The 24,714-nt window shown below is 35.8% G+C and overlaps 1 protein-coding gene and 2 non-coding genes across 5 annotated transcripts in view; 1 reads left to right on the top strand and 2 right to left on the bottom strand.

Moving 5' to 3' along the window:
- Window positions 1-24,714, bottom strand: part of LOC122566840 (mannosyl-oligosaccharide 1,2-alpha-mannosidase IA) — a 677,223-nt gene that overhangs the window by 467,618 nt on the left and 184,891 nt on the right. The gene's annotated exons all lie outside the window — the stretch shown is intronic.
- On the top strand, window positions 5,346-5,418 carry Trnar-acg. Its single transcript has one exon. It is a non-coding gene; the product is annotated as a tRNA-Arg (tRNA).
- Window positions 5,875-5,948, bottom strand: Trnai-aau. Its single transcript has one exon. It is a non-coding gene; the product is annotated as a tRNA-Ile (tRNA).

Here is a 24,714-nt window from a genome sequence, read left to right as displayed (position 1 = left end):
TCGAATATGATTCATTTACCTTTATTCGTTTTATTTTTTTGTAATACACCCATTCTTTGGAATATTATCGAAGAAATAAAAAAGTAGTAGTTAACAAATAAAATAGTCAATGACCATTATGCTACTTCAATCATACAAATAAATAATCATTACACATCTCTATTTCATGAACTGTCTACACACAGTCGCTTTTTACTAAAAATATATATAGGGACATACATACACAAGCAACACGTCAGTATTATACTTCCAACTTCTTATGAATTTTCAGCCATCTAACAGGAATTCATGTGCATAAATTCAATCCTACTGTATTTATTAATATTTTTACTAACTTACAATCCTATTATTTCCCTATACAGTTTATTAATATTTTATTCTACTGTTTTACAGCCCCATCACAAATAAAATATCTAGAATTTCCTACGCATCTGTCTAATCGTCGAAAAATTTCATCGTCGGCATGAAAAGCCTCAAATCCACTCGTAAAGCGAGGAATACACGTGGAAACACGGTAATGGGAATTCGCGTTTACACAAATGGATTTAAAAGTGGATGAAAACTCATTTTATCGTGCACAATTAAAATTGCATTCAAATACAGAGAAACTCACTGTGTCTACTTATTAACATTTCTACCTACAATATTCCTGTTTTGCCATTTACCAAAAATTTACTGTACTATCTTACAATTGCAAAACTTTCATAATTTCATAGTCATCGGCCTAATCGTCCCGAGATGCAACCATCAGCATCATAAACCTGCAACCCATTCGCGAAGTAAGGAATACACGTGAAAACAAATGAAAACATTCTGAAACCGAGGTAGGAAGCTGTTGGTCGTGTAGAGGTTAACAAGGGTCGGTTCATCGATCTGGAATCTCGATGTGCCCTCCACCGTCACGAGTTTCCCGTTCTTTCGCGAGCTTCTCCGCAACAGTCGCCAGTTTTAAGATCCACGACACGAATAACGTCCAACACGTGACCAGCCGTGGGCTTCATCGTTCACCGCGTCTCCTCGGCCACGAAGGGACACGACGAGGCTTGTTTTTACTCGACCTGGTATCAACGTATCGTCGTCTTCAACCTTTCTATACGTATACGTGTGCGTCTGTATCTGGATGCTGCCAGAGAGGCTTCTCTGAGCTTCGACGTCCGCGGAAACTTAAATCGTAAAAGTTTAATGGCGTTACGGGCTGAAGGAACGCGCGTGCATCGAAATCGATACGCCACCCTCCACTACGCTTGATTTCTACTGCGAACCTGTCGCGCCATACTGCCTTTTTCCGCTCCCTAATTGGATCCACCTGAGGTAGTTGAACCGAGCTGATTTTCTATTTTTGGGCTGATTTAGTTTTAGAATCGCGGATGTACTCGGATTGATAGGTTTAGGGTATTAGGATGGAGGATAGCTTCGCTAAACAAGGATGTTTTTAACGCGTTAATTGTCATGGTGACAATCAGTTATCCACGTTTTACTGAATCTTTTACAACGATTATAATGAGATACATCTGATGGAGTAAAAAATGTTCAACGATGAGAATGATTCAGATAACGTTGTCAGAGAAAAGTACTTTCGCAAGAATCAGACGTTACGGTATAGTACATTTTGATCTGTCGAGGCTCGCAGAATAATTTGTATGTGCATTATGCGAATTTTCGTTATAATATCTTACGGGAGCTAAAATTATTATAAAACAGTTGGAAAAATCAAATCAAAATGCAAAGTATAGAAAAAGTTTCATACTCTCTGAGATTACTAAATACGAAATGCATTGTGTCGGAATAGACCGACATTTCCTCCGGTATTACACTCGGTCAGCATCGTCAGAGTTAGCTCAAATATGTAATATTTAAGAAGTAAGATAACTAAGCTTTCTCTATTTTCATCAACAATTCACAACTCACTCCCAAAGGTTCCATGACTTGAAGTAACTGCATAACAATTGTATGGTGTTTGTGCAAGAATTACGCGTTCGTAGATTACTGACTCGCAGGTTGGATTTCGTGAAACACTACACTATTCTGCTCTTAAAATAGAGCTGTCCTACTTTGGAATTTGTTAGCTTTCGAAATAAATATGCCACTTTAGAATCCAAAGTCTTACGAAATAAATGTACTATTCCAGTAAATATAGTGAAAATTTGATGTGTAAAAATCTCTACGTAGATACATAATATATATAGAAAATATGCGAGAAGTAAAATACTCATTACGATATAAAACACCCCCAAAAACATGAATTTAGATAAACATTCGTCTAACCGTTACCTTAAACACCTATTTTCTCAAATTCACTTTCACGACAGGACAGAAAGCCGACAGACTACCAAAACCAAAAGATATCATATTCAAAATTCAAAAACGACTGCCCGCAAATTCTTTCCTCTCTAGCAAAGATCCAGGAAGTTATTTGATTCGAAAGAAGGAACCCTCCATCGTTTTCATTTCCCTAAAAGGAGAACGGCCACTTGGTGAACAGGCTGGTGAATTTTTTCTCCGAAGTTCGGGTTTAATTTCAGCCCGAAAGCCTTGGTCGGACGAAGTTTCGAGTAGGCGAAAAACGGGTGGAAAGTACAACGAGGCCGGAAGGAAGGAAGGAAGGAAGGAAGGAAGGAAGGAAGGAAGGAAGGAAGAAAGTAAAGAAGGAAGGAAGCAAGAGAAGAGAGAGGAAGAAAGGAGAGGGGCGGAAAACGAGGGCCGAAGTTTCGTTCGAATGTTCTCTCTTACGGCAGAGCCAGCCGGAAGTTATTTGAGAACCGGCCCGAGACTTCTTCATTATTGCGTCTTTAATGAACCTTAAAATATTCCGCGCTGCCCGATCACGATCATCCATTGGCAAGCAAAAGCCTGGAAAGCTGGCCCGAAAAGCGGAAATGTTTGGAACGTGGTTGGTGCAAGAGTTCGTTCCAACGACAACGGCCTTTATACAGGTACAGCGTAAGAGTAATATTCGCGCCAGGGGAGGAGCTCTGGGAATTGCGAGACTCGTAAATACCCAATTACTCGTTTCGAGAGGTTACGAGCTTTATGAAGTCTCCCTTGAACTATGTTGCCACGAGAGGAAGTATACTGTATTATCCAATTTTCTTTTCAAATTTTTAAGGTTTATAATAATTAAGGATTTGTATAATTTTCATAATCGTTGATTATAAGAACATATCTTTTCTGGTGGTTTCTGAAGGAGATTAATAAGTAATTTTGCTGGAAAATATACGTTTGTCGTTGGTCAGAATCGGTCAGAATGATGAGTCCGTGATTTTTCACAGAAATATTTCCGATTTACGACAGTGTATTCTTGGAAGTTTGAATGAATTTTTTGAAAATATAGAAGTAAAAGCTTGTCTTTCTCCTTGCAATATTTAATACTTTACACATCTGTATTCTGATTTTTTAAATACAACTTTGAAGTATATTTCAAACGGGAACTTTCGGTTTGGTGCGAGGCAAGGGTAACGCGTGGACGGGGAGCTCTGTAGAAAAAGTGAAGTGTGAGGGGAAAAAGGAAAGGAAAGCGCGAAGTGACACGAGGAGAGGAAAATAAAGTGTGAACATACGAGGAGGAAATAGGGAAAAGTGAAAAGAAGACAAAACAAGGGAGATTTACAAGTATATTTCAAACATTGGTAGTTCATTAGTACTGATTCTTCCAATTCCGAAGCTACCACTTTCGATCTCTTTGTATTATTTATATATTCCGAAAATATGTACAAAGGGAAGAAAACATTTCGTAAGAATAAATGCTTAAACATCGCTACGAATTATTACAAAATAAATTTGCTCAGCTACGTTGGCTTTTCCACTTCGCGTGATTCAATCATCCCCGCAATCCCATCAACACGTCAACGGCTATTCTCTGTATCGCGCACGCAAATCAAACTCAATCGCTTCCAATAATCGATAATTAAACACTCCAATAAATCAACAATTAAATAACACGCAGCAATTAATGACAACTATCGTTACAATCCCTGCGATGTTATCCCAAGGATCGAATTCTATTCCGCGATCTACAAATCTCTACCACCTCTCTCTGTACACTCAATCTCTGTCTAAAGCCACCTACATATATATCTCATTCACCCACTTTATTCCTGCGTGCACGCTGTATCAAAGCACCGTGTCCCGTTAACGACACTAATAATCATTAATCCACGCCCACGATAAATGCACGACATTCTCGTTCGAGCCGCACGAGAAGGAAGCAAAACGAGACAGGAAACCAAGTGGAGAACCCGCAGGGAGTTTATCGATAACGAGTATCCTTCGAAAAAGTTGCCGTGGTTTTTATACTGTTATGATGCATGTAGTTCCGATAAATATCGTGACAATAGAAATATACACGTGATTCAGGATAGGAACGCACGAGAAATTGTTGTAATATACACAGGCTCACGAAAGTATTCGAACACTTTTAGAAATATACGTATCGTGCGTGTTATACTGTTATATTGTCATGCGAAATTTGCAATTTCATTAGCACTTTTATGAGACTATCGTGATTATATTTGTCACTTTGAGTTCTAGGAAGAGAAAGCGGAGACACTTGAGGGTGTCATAAATTAGCTCCTCTACCTTCATGGACTAGTGGCCTCAATGGTTCGCGACTACGACGCCTAAAATATCTTTGCATTCTTCGTGGAATCGTCAGCACGGACGAACGTCATTATTGTAGAATTTAATAAGACGAATGTAGAAGTAAATATTGGTTTGACAATTAAGTGATTGCGCATTTTGTCAATACCACCTAATGATAAAATCGGCAATCATTTAGTTGCCAATTCAATGTATATATTCATAGGTGAGTGTCACACAACGGAGCATATTCCTAGGTGCGATTAAAGCCAACAGTAAGTTCGAGTTTCATTGTTTAATTGGAAAGAATAAATTCAAGTAATATTATGGTATTTTTTTGTTGAAAGAAAACGTTAACAAACAATGAAATTAGAAGAGTGACACCGAAGTAAAGCGTCATAAAAGCAGAGTTTCCTTCGTACATGCGCACCATTGTATGGTTTGAAGCTTTAACTTCAACTATATGATGATGAAGTCGCTAGAAGTTAATTATTACGTGGTAAAAGAGACGCTATAACAGTATATATTTAAAACGCAATTTACGAAACATCCATAGAAAATGTCGTGTTCTTTGATCATAAAGCTCTTAACAATTGCTATTAAATTTTCAAAGCGGAAATAGTTTCTCTTATTACGCTGATAATTTATCGGGTCGTATATTTCCTGATGCCAGCGAGGTTAAATGTTAGAAAGGAACGTTTCGTAAGTACTTAGCCTAAAGCATTCGCTAGGAATCAGCGAACTAGAAATTGTAAATTCGAAAACCGCGCGGTCCTGTGGCGCAACGGATAACGCGTCTGACTACGGATCAGAAGATTCCAGGTTCGAATCCTGGCAGGATCGACTTCTTTTTTTAGTTTTTTAATGTTTCTTTTGACCAAGAGTAGTTACTTTAAATTTGTTATAATCTTCCGACGTTAGTTTTGCGAAATTTCAACGTCTAACTTCGTTGAAAATAATTTCAACGTTGAAATTGAATTTGTCACGTGCGAAGATCGTATCAATTTTCGATAAATTTAGTGTATCAATTTTGAACGCGTGTATTAATTTTGGACATGTGTATTAATTTTCGTGAATTTGAGTGAACGAGGTAAGATAGATCTGCTTTTAATTAAGAAGAAATCAGGTTAGAGTCTATTTGTAGCTTCTGTGGGCAAGAATACTCGGAACTGCTATCATAAAATTTTTTATTGAATTTTTACGGCAAAAATAGCAAAAAATGAATGTTTTTTTTTAATGAAATGTATTGAAATTTGTTTTCTAAATGTATAAAAATTGCCAGATGTTGAAAAAAAAAATTGGCCCATGGGGGGATCGAACCCACGACCTTCGCGTTATTAGCACGACGCTCTAACCAACTGAGCTAATGGGCCGTTGGAATCATACGTTCCATTTAGCTTTAAATAGCACATAATATCAGTATCTATATTTAATACAAAAAGAGGTTATGATGAAGCAATATTTTGACAAATATTTATGAATGTTTGTATTTCCATATGACCCATATCTAAGTTTATATCATCAAAAATAACATGCATCGGTTCCACATAGTATATGTGTCAGCGGCGATGCATTTTCGAGACGATATAATGGCAGGTAGCCCGCCGTTATTTAGCCTTATCATAATTTATGGTAGAATCGTGGACTCAATAAGAATTTCGGCAGGTTACACAAGTGAATGTTTGGAAAATCGATAACCTGTGACTAGAAATCGCCTAGTTATGAGGCATCGATTATGACTGCTCAGTTAGCTAGAGTTTACTATAAAGCGAGGTTTTTTTGGCAAGTGGACGGTGAGGATAACACTTACCCTAAAATTTTGAGCGTGAAAAAGCTACCTGGAGAAATTTCTAACATACATATATACGTATATAGTAGATAATATATACGTTGACCAACTTGCTATGGGTTACAGTAGCGAGCAATTGAAATTCCAATATCGATACTTCGATTAACAGCATTTTGTAATTAAGTTTCTGTAATATATCTTTCAGTTTAACAGTACAAAATTGCAAAAATATTTGATCGTCTAAAAATAAATGGTCCCTATCAAAGTTGAACGCGTATAGACACTCTAAATGGAGCATCGTCAGAGGTAAGATTTGAGATTAGATATCGCTATCTAACTCAATTTCTCGTATAATTTCTATTCAAATTTTCAATTATAGCTTGAACCATATCATCTATTTCGATCTATAATTACAGATAAGGTTACATAATCTCAAAATTGAAAGCGTTGTTTTGCAGAACGCAAGAATCGTATACTATTTTTAAAATGGTCGACGTACATTGGTAAAATCGAAAAAGATATTTGACAGAGGCACATAATTAGACGAATTGATCAGTATTTTTTATGCAGACGAAATTGTCAGTGCTTCCTCGTCAGAACAATTTTTGTATGTTTTCCGTTCTCCTAATTCTCATTGAGAATCGTCAGAATTGAAAATTCTCAGGTTTGGAACTGGAATACGAAGAATATCTCTTTCTTTAGATATTAAATACAAATAAAAATGTCAATTCTTCCGTTAAAAAATTTGTAGATCTTGTAGATGTTGATTAGCTAAATGAATCATAACACACGATGATCTTATATTTATGATACGAACATTTATGTTCAAGTAATCGAATAACTTTGTTTTCAACGAAAGAAGCCCGTTAACATCGTTAGTGAAAATGCAAAAAAGAATTTCTTTCAATTTATATTCTTGTTCCTCTTCCCTTTCTATAAGAAATTATTTTTAAATTTTCCATTAATAAACGTTTCGATAATCGATCAATACGTTAATTGGCGTTCTAATTATTAAAGTTCAACTGAGTTACTGCTCTACAGTTGAAGTGACGTCGAGTGTGGGAGGGTGATCACAACCTTTGGCATCCATTTTTAAGACAAAGTTCATTCACGCGCGAATCTTTTTTGGCGATACAAATGACATGAACGTGACAAGGTCAAGGTAGGTGCAAGCTGTAGATCAAAGTTTTACGGCTGATCTCTGACTCGGTGGCTCGCAAGGTTCCGAAGGCGGTCTTGCGGACGTCGAAAAACATACATTCGGCTGAGCGGGTCGCATCGCCGCTATAAATCTTCAGCTTTATGTTACGATCCTGAAAATACGCTGCGAGATGCCTGGCGACACGCCAGCGACCGGACTGAAACAGAACGCACGCGGCTCCGCAGGTCACGCTCGAAACAAACTTTTCTAGAATCATTCAATCATACAAAGACGAGATTTAACCCTTCTTTATAGTGTAGATCGGACGAAAAAGTCCGATGTCAAGTATACATAGTACTATAATATATCGGTGAATAAAACTCTTCTAATAAAATATTTTTATATTATACGATATGGGTATCATTTATCGACTATATCAACTTCCAATCTTGACGAAATTCGTTAAATAAAATTTTCTTAAGGTTGAAATTTTGTATGGATATCGATGGACATCGTAGAAGAATGAACAATTCCAATTAATAAATTATTATAACTTTAATTTAAAATCTAATTTAAATGATACAGAAAAGTCAATATTAAGTTTTATTTTTAAGGTCAGATTATCTGTGTTTTAATCTGGCTTCTAAGATTAATATTCTACATTACGAACAAATATTGATAAGTTCGAGAACTTGACGATAATATGCTTCCATTTATCTATCTCTCATCGAACGTGTTTTACATGCTTCGTCCATTAAACGAATAGACTTGATTTATAATATTATTCTTGAGGATTACTTCTTAAATGTAATTAATATTATTTTTATAATTTAATTAGCATTATTTCACGATCTATTGTCTACGATGTTCGTCATTAAACATAATTTATCGGCACGTAACGAAAACATTTCATCGTGAAAAATATCGTCGGCAAATTAATGACGACACGTGCACCGATTCGTCGGCGCAACAACAACCGGTGAATAACAATTACTCTGAGTAATTAATTATATTTCGTTGATATGAATGCACGACGGTGCTGATAAATATTAGAACGAAGTTATTAATCTCTTGAGAGGCAGAAGTGCATGTGTGGACTCTGCATAAGCGTTATTTAATCGTGTCTCCCGTATATGCTCTGTATTTCGCAATTTCATTGCCATAAAGACAAACACAATCGTAAAATAATCGAGCAATCTTTTCTGTTAATTATCTCCTCACGAAGTATTTCAAAAGAAATTATTCATAATCATTCGTTATTGTATTAATTGCAATTTCTACCACTTTTCTAATTGTAATTATGAATCCTTTCTTTTCACAACACATTTTCACTGGCGGACAAGGGGAAGTTTATAATACAAGAAATATAAAAGATAACTGTTAATAATATGGTAAAACTTGAATATGGAAGTCGCTAAAATTTGTATGTATAGTTTCTTAATTTTAAACATCTTTTTATCTTTGGACACTTTATGGATATTTGAATACTTGAAAACTCGAAACGTGACTTCAGATCTCGAATGCACGAATAAAATAAAATTATTATATCTCTATATTTCACTTTCAATAGCAACGTTTCATTCCTGGCAGAGAAATGTTACAATCTTCGAGCGTGCTCCTATGAAATTTAATTCCACGTAATTTAATTACTCGAAACAAGATTAGCTCTTGCCCATGTGACAATGTACCGAATTTGCGTTTTAATCCAGAAAAACAGAGAGAGGGAGGAAGGAACTGGACGGAGATAGAAATCTTTAATTATCGTCAATGGCGATATGCGGATTAAACATCGTACGGGAAAGGCATACGCGAAATAATTCCTCCTCTTGGCTGAGTTTAAAGTTTATTTGCGTATCCGTGACACAAGCACGTTGCCGGTGCGAACGCGACGTACACTGAAATAAGAGACACCACTTAAGCGACAGATTTATGCGAACAGATATATACGCGTTTCTCACAAAAGAACCAATTTTTTTTACGTTGCTTCTTTGCACGACGCGGTGCTTCTTCGTGAATTACGATCCCAACAGCCTCGTTTTGTTTTATAATTTTACGTCCTGTACAGCAGTTTAGTTGCCTGCGATGTATGCAATGGAATTTCACTTGCTGCAACGAAATTTTAATTAGTGTTTGATTAAATAAACCGTTTGTCAGTCGAATCCTGTGACTGGAACATTGCAGTTTAATAAGTTATGAAATAACTAAAGGATAAATATATTTGTTTTCGATAAAACTGGTGTTTAATTTCAGTGCGTTGTGTCTTTTTTATAAAACCATTGGAGGAAATATGTTTTTCTTATTCGCAATAGATAAAAATCTATTCTTCTTGTGAGTTACGAAGGAAGAAGTTCTGAAAGAGTTAATATAAAAATTATAATCCAAAAACGTTGTTTCTCACGAGCTATCTTGTTAGTTCGTGATAATACATGCATACATTTTGAATATATCGTAAAACTATTTCTAAAAAAAATTCAATATTAAAATATTCGATATATATTCTGTATTAATAATAAAATATGTAAGATCTGTCTAGTACTAACGATAAAATATTCACTGTTTATTCAATATTAATAACGAAATATCCGGTAGCTAGTATCCAATACCTGGCCAATAACAACAATAAAACATTCAAATTGGAAAGACAACGAAATAATTCGTACGTCCATGAAAATAAAGGTTGATGCATTGGCTATTTTCATTCAATCACTCAGAACACGTGTACATGGATTCTACAGCAATAGCAAAAACTTCAATCGCGATTCCTTCGACGTTCCACGCGAAACAGTCTGAAATATTCGACATCGATCGATCATATTTCTCGCTTCGATTCGAAGCGACGCTGAGCTCGATGAAAAAGACGAACATTAACCAATCTGAGAAGGCAAAAAAGAAAATCCAATTACATAGCCGTATCGTTTTCAATCTTCATCGAGCTTGAGCGACAGCTTGTCCCTGCTACATACGCGTTCGTAAAGAATCATAAAGAACGTTACGAACGAGAAGAAATAAAAATCAAACGATACGTTTCCTTCTCCCTTCCTGTCCCTATATTTTTTTCCTGCAAGCTCAAAGTACAATTATGTTCGTTCGAATATTCGTTTCGCTTCTCTGTATGATTCGTTCTGTCGATGAGAGTGAGAGAGACGTGGAGAATATAAAAAGCGATCTGCGTTTGACAGCAGCGCTGCAAAGGAAAAAGGAACGATCAGAGAAGGAATAATTAATCGGTTTAATAAGATACAGGTAGATGCATATTTTAGATTTATACAATGTTTTATATTATTCCATTAAATTAATTGTATTTTATTTAGTCGATTTCTTTAAAGGTTGCTTTAAAAGTAATTGGCGTTTCGCGAAAAGAATGATCACATGTGACGTATAATTGTAGCAAATTATAAATCGATGAAAAGGAATCTTTTGTTCTTATAAAAGGTATAAAGCAAGGACTTTCTGTTTTTCAAAATTTTTTCATAGTAAAAAGATACATGTACTTTTAAATTAATCACTCTACTTTTAAAAATCTTCCACTAAGAAGAACGTAAAACAACGATGGATATTTTCATATGTAGAAAATCATAGTAAACAGATATTCAGTATATGAGTACCCTATGGTTACGTGATTACATTACGATTATTATAAATTTTAGATAAAAAATTCTTCCCCAAAAACAAGATATGTAAATCAAAGAGATACAGAATCCTCACATTATAGCCAACCCCTCGCATAAAGATACGTAAACCACAAACATCGTATTATATGATTGACCAACTGCAAAAGGGATATACGATAACTCAAGAAGCTCCCTAAGTACCATTCCAATTTCTTTTATCACCTCTTCCCACTTTCTCATCGCTAAAAACCCACAAGACGATACTCCATAAAAATCCCAACACATTTCACCGTAACGACTGTTTCGATGACAAGGGAAAAGAGAAGAAGAGGTAAGAAAAGAACAAGAAACGAAAGCAAGGGAGCGAAAGAAGAAAAAGAATCAGAGAAGAGTAACACGAAAGCTTCGAGCGCACCTGTAGAACGTATCCATGGCGTTGTAACGAGGAGAAAGAACGGGACGTTTGGCTGGTATCAAAGGGGATCGCGGCATTCGCGGCAGAGTCGAGTGTGTCCATTTGTTTTCGGGCTTCCCTAATGATCGTTAAGGGCCAATAAATATTTCGCTGCGCGGCGAAACGCCGCGTTCGTCCCCGAGAGGCTCTGTCTCGCGGAGGCGCGATAAAACATTTTCTAGTTTATATGCTAATATCAGGCGAAGCCACTAAGTGCCTTTCGCGACGAGCCTGCTTCCACGAGATCGTTCCTTTCTCCGCTCCTTCGATTCCCTCTTCTCCTTCGAGTTCTATCAAGTTCCTTCGTGACGAAGAATTTTTCGTGGTCCAAGAAGGAAGAAGCGAATCAGAAAGAAGGAAAGAGAGAGAATTGAAGTTCTTTAGGGAATCAACAGAGAACGTAATGGCGAGGAATTCTTCGGAATGAATATACCTCTTCTTTGATAAAATTAAGAAAGCTCGTTGGTAAGTGTGTTTAATTTAATGTGGTGGTTTTATTGGTGGATGATTTTTATGGAAGATGTTTTGTACGCTATTAAGAGACTTAACGTTGGAATATAGATGTAGGAAATGTGTTGGAGGTTAAGTTGAGGAAGTTGCTGGTTAATTAAGGATGGTAGGAAGATGGCTGCCTTTTATGCGTTGGAAGTCGTCAAATTATGAGTAAACCTGCGATGTGATCTTTGGCCTTCTGACTTTTCATTGGTGTTTCAATACGTACTTATCTTCCTTATCTGTTATGTATTATATATTAAATATTATACAAGCGAAACCATCACGATTTTTAGAGATTTTAATTTAAACTATGTATAGCATTGAAATGTTATTAATTCAATTATTCTCTAATTTCAAATCATCCTAAACTATAAAAAATCCATCCAATTGTCCTCTAAAAGGAAAGAAACCCTTGTATCACTAGCAAACTGAATTTTCTAGCGTTTTGTACCGACTCTGCCCAACCGGTAACTTTGTAAATTCTCTGGAAACGTCGGCTGCCAGTATAAAACTGCGCAGGATAAACAGGGAACGCGGCAGGTCAAGCAGTTGGTATATCGTAAAATTAGTATAACTAAAGAGGAAAGCGCGAGCGTACCTTCAGAATCGTTTAGAAACTACTTCGTTTTCATGGGCTGATAGCAGCCAGCCCGGAATCCAAAGTTCCTTACTGCAGTCGACATCGTTCCGCGGACGAGAATGGCTCCTACCTTTACGGGATTACGTGTTTGCGATAATGGAACAGTTGAAACTCCTTCAGACCGTTTTGGAACAATATCGGAACACGCGTCCAAACAACCGGAGAACGACATCCTTATGCAACTACCAGACTTGGTTGCCCGATGCAACTCGATAAGCAAATTCGTTATATTACAATCTCGTTAACGTCGAAGACCTTCCTTCCTTCGTTTCGCACCGTATATGTACTCTTCGCGAATGCGAAATCCGGTTAGATGCTGTACGGCGTGCAGGATCAGGGTTAAGTGGATTTTCGATAAAGACGTTCTATTTAATAGAAACGGAAAATGAGAGGGAAAAAAGAAAACAACGAAGAGAGTGGAATAGAAGAGCTTTTTCTCTTGGGTGGAAAGATTTATGGAGATGGAGGATAAAAAATATTTCTTTACTTTTATGAGAATGGGAAGATTGATATATATATGTAGGACGTTTTAGATTTTTTAATATAATGATTAAAGAAGCATCAAGGAAAATTGATTTCGTCTCCTTTATATGTATAACAGAACTGAATTTTTCCTTGCACGAACATTCGGAGGAGAAAATTTATTGAACGAGAATTAATATATTAACTAAATTGAAAGGAAATAAATAGAGAAATTTCTAACGCAATAAATTGAAATTTGCGTAGATTCCAATGCTATTGGTATTTATAGAAATGTGCAACATTTTGGAATAGAGTGATCGTATGTAAATGAATGGAAAGACCAACGGAGGAACCAATATGTTATTTTATATTTATGCTTATATCTCATACATTTGTTATAAATTTTTGATAAACCATTGATGATCCACCTTTTTCTGATCAATATTCAAAGAATATGGTAGCATCATCTAAGAAGCAAAGAAGATTGATGGAGTTCAAGTATTCTGTGAACTCTGTACATTTTTACTTGTCGATTAGATTGATATTCTGACGATATTCGTGACAGATAGTTCAAATTAAATTTATCAGGGAATCGTTAGTTACCGAACTTAAATTGACCTGGCTTCGTCTTGGATGAAGTTTGATGGAATAAATAATCCCATAACTTCAGTAAAGCTACTATGAAACTTGTATTATTTTACACTTGTACGATGGTTTTATATTTTTTTACTAAAAATTTCCAGAGACCAAATCGTACGTATTCTCAAATCTTTTAAAAATCCTCGATATCCTGGTCTAATCTAGTACATCCATTTTCTATATCCAAACTGTGGCAAGACAGACTAACAATGACAAATAGAGTCCATCGTCAAGTTCTCGAAACTCGTGTACTCTTTCTTCAAGATCCAACCATCGATCTCTACAAAGACATCAATCTCAATCTATCTCGATCCTTTCTAAAACTCAAACACATTGGCTACCAAATCTGAGCTAAATCACATATAGAGCGTCTCCTAAAAATGGTGCCACAAATAAATCGAGGCAGCTTCTGTGACTCAAAATAATTTATGAAAAGTCAAAAATAAAAACTTAATTTACAATTTCAACTGTCACTGATAGCTTACAAAAATGTTTGATGCGACAGTAAATCATCAATTAAAGCAAGAAGAAAAATTGCGTTAGAAACTTTATTTCCTCTGAAGCCAATTGATTCTACACATTCGACACTACGTACTTTCTTATTTTTGTGTTTATGATACCATGTCGCTAATTTATAGTTTAGGTTTACGTATATCGCAGCATATTTTCAAACAAAATTTTCTCCAACGCAATTATGTTAGAAACATACTCTTCATTTTGTCCTCGTTTACTCATTGGAAGAAACGTTGCTTAATACCCGATTAAACGACTACATTGCACTTATCTAATCACGAACTCCTATGATTCGAATGAAGAATTACCGATATTAGGTGGAATCGGTAGATTAATAACACAAACTATTTGCACCCTGACAAGTTAACATAAACCAAGTCCTAGCAGAATTTTTGAGACATGTCGTACATACAAAGCCAAAGAAAATGGTAAGAGATCGAAACTTTTAATTGCAAAATCACCGATACGCGAACTTCTTCGAGCAAACATCATAGCCTTCATCCCTTCTCGCATTCAAATTCGCAGAGGGATGCGCTCTCGACGTGGTGGGCCGGGGCGGAGCAACTTTCTAGACATTTTCTGCGCGCGAGTTGCGGCCAAGTTGGCGTCCGTGGGCCGTCGAACTTCGATTAAATCGGGGAATCGAGTCGAAATCGAGGCGAGACGGATCGAGGAGACGGCCGTAATTGGCCCTCCTTGCTCTCTTGTGCCGTCGATCCTCTCTTCTCTCGATTTACGTGGCCCCGACCAGTCGTTAATCTTTTCCCAGATATACTTGATCATTGCACGCCTCACTACGTCTTCGTTTACGTCCGAGGGGGATCGAGTGCCGACAATTTCCCGTTTCCACTCTGCCATTTCTACGTTCCGCGCGCCCTTAAGGAGCAAAGAATGCCCGGCAGGGTCGGTGAGAACAGGAAAGAGAAGCCTTCCAGTCGATCGGTGTTTCTTGTTCTTCAATGGACTCTTCTTTTCTTCAAAGAACCGTACAGAGACAGAGAGAGAGAGAGAGAAAGATGAGGATAGGAGGATTAGCAATCTATCCCGAGCGTATAGTTGCAGAGTTGGAAATCTGGATTTCAAACGACGCACTTAGGGGTCTTACGGCCCCTTAACGACCGGTTGCTTTCAATTTAGAATTCTTTTAATGCACCGACGCGATGCTTAACTGTCGGTATAGCGATACGCTCGACCCTCCGCGTTACCTCTTTTACCGGAATATCGGTTGATTACGATGTTGCGTTTGATATGGGAATTGGACGCGTAACCTGGATGCCGTAATGTAATATACGATCGTGTAATTTGATTAGACTCTGTGATAGCACGTAATACTATGTGATTGCATGTTATATGTTTAGTTCGGAGATATTAGTTCTTCGAAAGATGTAAACAACCGTCTTTGAATAGAACGATGTAATTTCATTGATGGAGTTATCGGTAGACGGCGGATATTTATGTAAATGTATGTTTCCACGAATGTAATTTAAGAAACAGTTAGAGAATAATTTTTCTGAAAATCGTTTTGTGAAATTGTAAATTTCAAAATCATTTGTAAATTTCCTGAATTTATTTGAATTTTGAAGAAATTATATTAATAGAAACTTCTACATATCTTTCACGTGAGGTACAAGTATCACATCATTTCAGTAAGAAATTCGGGTTAAGCTGATAATCAGATAAAAAAGAGAGAAGATAACGTTAAATAAATTCCTCCCAATCAATCCTGAAAGCTTCTATGAATAATTTCAATTCAGAAGATGATGAATTCTATATAAAATTAAAATTTTGTCACACGTGTATCAATTAGATTACGAATCTCTATGCAAGATCATATTTTTATGAACATAAATTGGAGAAGTAGGAGTCAAATAGAGACATATTTTCCATAAACCCATAGACATGTCGCGCTATTAAAGTTTCTAAATATCATTATTCGAACTATCAAACAAATACTAAAATTATTTTTCAATCTTTAATCTTCCCATAAATCTCTAATTACCTTAGTAATTATTAAGTACTATTAAAATTACAAAAAGCAATTACCTATTAAAATTACTTAACAATCGCTAAAATTGTCTTTTAACCTCGAAGTTTCTCCTTAGTACCTAAACACTCTTGTATTATTAAAATGACTAAATATAGTCATTAGAGCTGTTAAACTACCATTAAAATTAGTTTCCAATTATATTTCTAAGCATCCAATTATCAAAGGAAAGCGCAACGTGAGATGAATGGTTAATAAACCACTCATCGTTAAAACCTGTATCGTCTACGATACCGCAGCCAATCGTAATCCACGATACTTTATCAATTATCTAATAGCCGAGACCCGACTCAGGACGAGACTCATTAAATATCCCAATTATCCGACTGGGATATTTCTTCGAATGGCTGGAATTTGTACACGAGCCGCGTACTATGCAAGCGAGGCGCAAGCGCTGCACATTCGGGTTACTTTAATTAGCGAACGCTTCTCTTTAGATAACATCAAGGGGTGGAAAAGGGGTGGTGGATTTTCTCTCTTTAGAACGAGCCTACCATTAGACGGGATAATGCGATTAAGGTATGCACTCTCACGACCACTACGATCTCTTTCGATCGTTCGATAGGTCGACACTTTTCCTGAAAATTGGAAAATGAGAATGGAACTGGCAAAATATAAAGTAAGAAAGAGCCCGATTTTCCCAGTTCTGAAGTAAAAATGGATATCAAATTTTTTCGCTTGTATATCTCTTCGTTTCTTTATCTCAACTTGAGTAACAAATTCGTTGCTGCGTCCGGATGTTTGTAAAATTCTTGAGAAAAGGAAATTCGAGAAAAATTTATGGTCAGTGATTAGTGAGACCTTCAATATCGGAATATTAGTATTAAAAGAAGGATTGATTATCGAAGGATTAATAAAAGATTTGAAGATGTTCTCCTGTAGGGAACAGATTTTTACTTTTTTAATTCGTAAATAATCTTCTTTTAAATAGAAAAGTTAGCCAACTATTTGAATTTAGTATGTATTAGATGATTTTATTATTTGGTTCAAGTGAAATGTCGTTTCTTCAAACAAAACTTTCACACGATTTAACACACATTTTTAATAACTGATCAATTTCATTCCCATATTTATAAGAACAGAATTCTAGAATTTAAAAATTCTACAAAATAGTGGAATTGTTCTAATTTCTTATGAAATAATTATTTATTCATAATCATCTAACAATGTCCAAAGTGCAAAATTCATATCGCCAATAATTTACTAGATGTTTCTGTAATAAACTGTATTTGATAAATAACAGTTTTGGAGTTATTTAATAATTTGAAGACAAGTATCTATTGTGCTTTCTACATTTGTAAATTTTGGAGATTTCAGATAAAATTTTGGAAAAATAAGTCATGGAAAAAATGGTATGTATAATTAATTTAAAAACACAGTTTTCTGGCTTATCTCTACTACCAAGTGAATCAACGTAATCGGTTCAATACCAACGTTAACTGATTTAAGAATAGCAATTGCGAATTTATGAAATTTTTATAAATGTCAGCTTAACTATAGTAACTATGCCATTCTGCCTGTAAGCGTTGTTCTCATGGAAAGCGCAAGACCTTCGATTTTTCGATTTCATAAAAATTTTGTAGACGCTAATAGATCTCACCATTCAAAAACTCTTTAATACTGAGTTGGGTTGTTCGAAATTTCCATATCAGAGATCTGAGAATATTCCTTGTTATTTTCATTTCTTGTTTCATTTTGTATTCATTTTGTGTTTCAGTTTTGCTCGTTGCCTTTCTACTTTTCTATTTTTCTTCTTTAAGTGTCCGAATTTTTAATTTTTAGAACTGGAACGGCGTTTAATATTTTACACGGTTAATAGAATATTCTGCAACGTTTCATGCGAGTTTACGTAACATCGTTTCAACCAAAGTATTTTTCTTGATTAAAGACGATTCCTAGATATATAAAGCCATTTATACGAAATGGATCTTACAACTTTCATAAACAGAAATCCAAATAATATAGGTCATGATATGATTTAATTTACCATGAAATTTTATTACTCTGCACATCGGTGTTAACGATAATATCAGTGGCAATAAAATATTTCCATTACTGCATTAAAATTAATCTAACCGATATGTCTCTGTGTTTTACTTAACACGATATTATAAAATATAAGTAAGACAGATCATTCAAAATTCATAACTTCGCTATATGGAAGATCTATCAAAATTCTGTATTAAAAATCTTTGTTAAAGTTTCATTGCAATCTAATTTAATCTGTGCAACATTTCAGTATAAAATTAATAAATATGCACTTAGACTTGTCTTTAAAAAAAAGTCTTTAGTATTATCATCAGTCCTATAGGTTTTAATATTAAAAGATTGCCAAGGATCGAGAAGTTTTTTACTCTTGAAAATTTAAATTAAATTTGTTTAAATTAAAAAATTGTAAAAGTCAGAAAATGTAACACGTATCTTTCCCTATAGTCTTGAATTTTTGTTTCACGTTTTTCCTCGAATTTTTTGATGCAAAAAGTGTCATACCTCAGAATATCCAACCGTAATATCTGTGTGAATATCATTACATTCAAACACCTATCACTTATTCTAGAGCGATATCCTTGACCTATACCTTAAATTTATTTCATCTTAAAAGAATGTATTATGCAATTATCAAAATACTAAAACTCACGTTTGATGAATAAATATAATTCAGAGTTTCGGACAACAATATAACGTTAGAAGGGACATTATAATATTTCTTGTTCTCTCGTTTGCATGCACGAGCAAAGATTCGGGCCAATGGACCACCGGAAATTATTCAGTTCGACCATGCATGGGAATTGCTTCTGGCCGAGAGCATCCGTACGCAAAACGCATACTGCTGCTACTTCCTTCCACGAACTGTTCCGCGGTTTTCTCGGGTTTACGTGTGTGTAGCTTCGTGTGAAACAGATGTGGACGAAGGAACCACGTTTTGCTTTCGCCTGCAATTAATTAATTACAACAATGGCCAGCGTGTAACAATGGCATTGACAACGCATCGATAAATCGAAATAATTAGGTCGACAAAATCAAATAAAAGGAGAATTTGATAGTATAAAATCGATCGACGACATATTGAATTTTATGATTGCTTCTCTGTAAAACCGGAAAAATGTGACCACAATTGTATCTTTCTCCTATGATTTTTCATATGAAACGGATGATTACGAAACACGAAGATTTAGTTCTCTTTAAAGAGAGAAAACAACTTTCTAAATTGATTACATAAACAGGGTGATAAATTCTAAACAGGTAGATACAACGACTAACTCAATTTCCTATATACGATAAATTACTACGATAAAAATAAAGAATACACGCGACAGAGAATATGGCGTATAATTGGCTACGCGTATAATTAGGATTGTCGCTGTAAAATGTTAGTAAAGTAAGAATAAGTAGCAATGGTTCCACGAAGACGTTGTCCAAGAAAATTGCCGGAGCGTGGACAATATAATCGAAGGAACGCTCGAATCATGTCTCAAGGAAAACCGGATTGTTACCAATTAAACGATTCCAGTCGATGCCCGTTACCTCTATAATTTAGATTTAACTCTGTAATTATGCTGGTAAATTGCGCCTTTAATTATCCTTCTCGACTTAGCAAAGCTGCTTTCCACCCGCTTCCTGCTCGCCGGCATCAAAGGAGCGTGCAGATCTTGCCTCGCCTTTACCTCCTTCTTTCAGTGAAATTATTTTCTTCGACTCTCGACGAACTTGTTCCGCGATATCATCTCGAAAATGTTAGAGGCAACGTTGTACGTCGCTGTGCACGAGTACATAAGTGGATAATACGAGACTCGTCGAACAAGCCGATGCTCCACAAAGATTCGCCAATCAACAAACTGTTTGTAATTTAATCAAATTTAATTTTTACAACGTAATTGCGTTGAGTTGAATGTTTCCATTATGTAACCAGTTCGTCGTAGTAATAAGTCGATGAAATTTTTGCACTCGAACGAAGGAAGGATACCGAATATCTTTCGAAGAGAAATAAATCAGAACTCTGCAAATTGCAAAGAAAAAATTTCAAATCCGCTTACGTCACCCTTGAGCGAAGGTTCGTCATTTATGAAAATGATCGCGAGACGAAGAAGAAGATTTTGGTATTTTATAAATAGTAATACGTCTCTTTGTTTTGTCGTTGTTCAGGTATTTTCTATTGCTAGCAGCCCATTACTCTCAGCGCACACCTGACATATCACACGTTTTTAATATGGAAATATTTATAGTATTCATGATATCGTTTTGCATATGCAGGATGTACGGAGAAAAAGTAATATCTGCAGTTTCATTGCGTGAAAATAAAAATCTTTAACAAGCATTTATTTAAATTAATGTACAACGTTAATTCGTCAAACTGAAACTTCTAAGAAACGACGTTAAATATGTACCAATCTGAAGTGAAACATTCCATGAAATTGACGATGTCTATTAAGAAACTTCATTCTGAAAGGATTGATAGAAATGATGGATTATCAGCAATTGTAAACTGATTTGCAGACAAACGTTTCTCAATTTTGCACAAGATCCACTCCGTTTAAACCAACTTGAAGCATCGTTAGTCGAGTTTCTAGCACTTGAGAATGAATTCATCTTGCAAATAATGTCACTGATTGGACCGGTTAATTCACCGATCCCTGCAGTTTCATTCACAAACGAGCTAGGTACTTACGCAGAGTCACAATTAAGACGTTGCCTCGCATAGCGAAGCAATTTGTTCTGTAATCGGTATTGTCGCGCGGCGCTTTCACTACGCGGAACAGAGAATCCAGAGTTGTTCGCGGATTATACAGACGTAATTAACTTCATTTAATGACCTCGACCGCGCGCCACGCTATTCGAGTCGATTCGCGCCGCACAAAGCGACGGTTCGTCGGTCGCGATGCAACCACAATGACCCTGCCTAGTTTCTCAGATTAAAGCAGCCTTCAAACGCTATACAGGATGATTCATAACGCATGTCGATACTTCATATTTTCACCTTATCCGAAATTTACAATATGAAATTTTTATTTTCTTCTCCTGGAACATTAACAAACTCGCGAGAAGAAGATACTCGCTGACATTTAGTTTAGGCTAAAGTTCTGCCTGACTCATATCGATTGATATCGTTACCGAACAGAAATTTTAAACATTCATTTTAATCATCCATACATCGAAAAATAAACTACGTAGCAGATCTGTTCCTATGACGTTTCAATTTTAAAGCGGCAACGTAAAATTACTCTGCGATCTGTTGATACGCATCCGTGAATCACTTTGTATAACTCTGGTAATAGAGTGGCATCTCCATCGATTAATGAGAGAATTTTCTGACGTTTAAAATTCACCAAGATTCATCTCTCGTCTCGCTCTACTTTCCTTCGTCCTAGTCGGTCGTGACGCGACACTTATCTCGTTAAAAGAAGAATCGCCGAAGAAGAATCGTGGCTTTGTGTTTCGTATACCACCCCTTAAAGTCCCTGCGTCTTTGAATTTCAAATACGAGTAACTATAATACTGTCTTTTGTCGCGGCCAGTTTGAATAACCATTATTTCCCAGCCACGCTTTCCAAACTTAAATGCCGGTAACCGTGACCCGTTTTCATTCTTTCTGTAACAGACGTCGAAACGTTTATTCTGATTTCGCGAACCTCCAACCGGTAGCATTCATTTAACAACTGAAATTGTTCTATATTTTCTGCACTTTTATTTAGGCATTATTTAGTACTTGAAAGTTGGCATTAGGAGTTCTTCGTGAATTTGAATTCACGTTAGCTGCATAAATAGGATTGGGAATTCGTCGATTTAGTTTACGTTAAAATACTTTATATAATATAATAACATGAATTTTGTCCTGATGAAGTAAAATCGAAGGTGTACTTACAATTAACCTTCATTGGAAGTGATCATTCGAAAAAGTAACAGATATAACGGAACCCACTTGTTAAATAGGGATTAATTCTAAATTTAAAGAAAGATACTAAAAAGAAAGAAATTACAAAGACATCCTGCTTCCATAGAATTTATATTACAACTCGTAGCATAAATAATCATACTTATCATATTTTATCCACGATAAATCAAAATATAATATTCGACGATAAAAATCGCAGGATTTGGACGAGATAGAATTTTTATCCAATTTGCATCGTATGAAAAATTCTAAATTCTGTGAGGAACTAAAAGTTCTCCTAGATGGTCCACACACAAAAATAGAACGAATAGACTAATTCCTCTAATTATCGACCGAAAGCGTAGAAACTGCGCAGAAAATGGACAAAACTCGACTGGGCAGCAGCGAATCAGGACCAGAGTCTGGAATAAATTTATATTCCTCTCGTTCGCCGATCCCTTCCAGGAACAATAAAGATAACTCTGATCGAGCGCGACAGCCGGCTTACAAAGTCGCTTCTCTGCGTGCGTCGCCACAGATTGTAAATGAACGCGATTTAAATGCGTCCTGGACCGTTTCGGCGCTGGCATTTAACAGGTAATAATCAACAACAAACTCGCGTTTCAAGGTACGACGATCGAATCTGAAGAAAGAGAGCGAGCGATCGAGTGCTCCTGAAGAGCAGAGGTAAAAGAAGGAGAAGAGGAAAAGAGAAAGAGACTGAAGCACATGGAAAAAGTCGAGCGGAACGAGAAACGGAGGAGAGAGCCGAAGAACCGTCAGATAAGCTAACAAATGTCTCCAATGAATAATAATAAGTGGCCCGGTCCAATTTGTATTGCATTTACATCGGGCGACGTCCTGGACGTAATTTATATGGCTGGCCGGGCTCGTCCCAGTCCATTCGCCTTGTTTCGTTTCTTCGTTTCCTCACCGACCGTTAGATAACATCAAATTAACCTCCGCTTTCCATGCCGCGATTTTTATGCGCGTTAAAGCGCCACCGGCCACGACGAATCTTCTGCTGATTGTACGATTACGGTTGAATGAAGATGGTGTCGGTGGTGAATAATATGGAAAGGGTGTAGAAAGGGATGGCAAAGATAAGCTGTGACGCTTTTACTACGAAAGTCACGCTATTCGAAAAAATATTAGATTTTTAAGAAACGCAAACAATTATTTTTCAATGTATAGGCATGTTATTCCGTTAATCAGATTTTTTAGCAAGAAGAATAATACTAACAGAAATAGGACCAGGTATTGCTTTTATCATTTTCAATTGATAATCGTAAAAAGCCCCAAGAAACTTTCTTGTAATGGTAATCGAAAAATATGTTCTTTGAACAATGCTACTTTTGTAGAAAATAGATGCAAGTAAAATCATATGGTTTTTATGTATTAGATTTTTTATGTGATTGTAAAAATCATGGCTGTATATATAATCGATTGTATATAGTAAATCGATCACATATAATGTTAAACATAAGATATTTGAAATATTATAAAATTCCATAACACGAAGAAGACTATGATAGGTTTGCATTTAGACTGAATATAGCTGTTCCAAGCACTTCTTGTATAGGTAAACAGCTGCACATTATTGGAGTACAGAAGTGACTGTAACCTAGAAAGAAAGTCAGGTTGGATATGTGTCCTCTGAGTATCATTGAAATGGCTCCGACATGTGCCAATGATTACGAAACATGCTACGTACCATTGAATTATACAAAATAAGGTATGTGATGTATCGATCGTTAAAATTTAGCAAAAATTATTTCATACAATGTAGAAGAAGAAATGTATATATATATATATATTGTATAGTCTTGAATGAAGCTTTTAATTCAAAATATAATTGAAATGTTTCAAGCTGCTTTTTCCAATCCTCGAAATATATCAACTTTAGCTCCTGATCGATTTTAGGTCCTCGTTGTATTTCTTTCACCGACTATAACACAAAGCCGCACGTGTCTGTTCAACGTTACAACGTAATTATTTAATGGGAACGAATAGAACGGATTGTATTAATAAATTCCCACGACAAACAGTCAAAAGCAGAAATAATATTCGAGCGTTCGTGTAACTACAACTGGAAAACCTTCGAGTAGATTACAAAGTAAGCTGCGTATATGACAAATTGTTTTCGAGCTTCCATCTGGTATGAATTAAAAGGTGTTGATGGAACTGCAGTTTGTTGGAAATGTATGTGTTTTTGGAGATACGTTGTTGCGTTGAAATTTCTATTTAATTATGTAGCGAGATAAAATATTGAGGTATATGTTTATTATGTTGTTTATTATGTTGTAACATATAAAATATCTTATGATTCTGTTGTATTAATATTTTTAAATCTCTTTTCTATGCGTTGCGAGATATTTCATTTTTTCATAGCACATTTCAGGCATTTTTTTCTAGAACCTAAAGACTAATTTTTAGAAATCGTATTGATTAAGATGCCAGAAAACTTTCATTCTGATAAGGA

Source organism: Bombus pyrosoma, linkage group LG4 (genome assembly GCF_014825855.1).
Source record: "Bombus pyrosoma isolate SC7728 linkage group LG4, ASM1482585v1, whole genome shotgun sequence".
Taxonomy (NCBI): Eukaryota; Metazoa; Arthropoda; class Insecta; order Hymenoptera; family Apidae; genus Bombus; species Bombus pyrosoma.
This window is presented reverse-complemented; position numbering and strand designations above follow the sequence as displayed.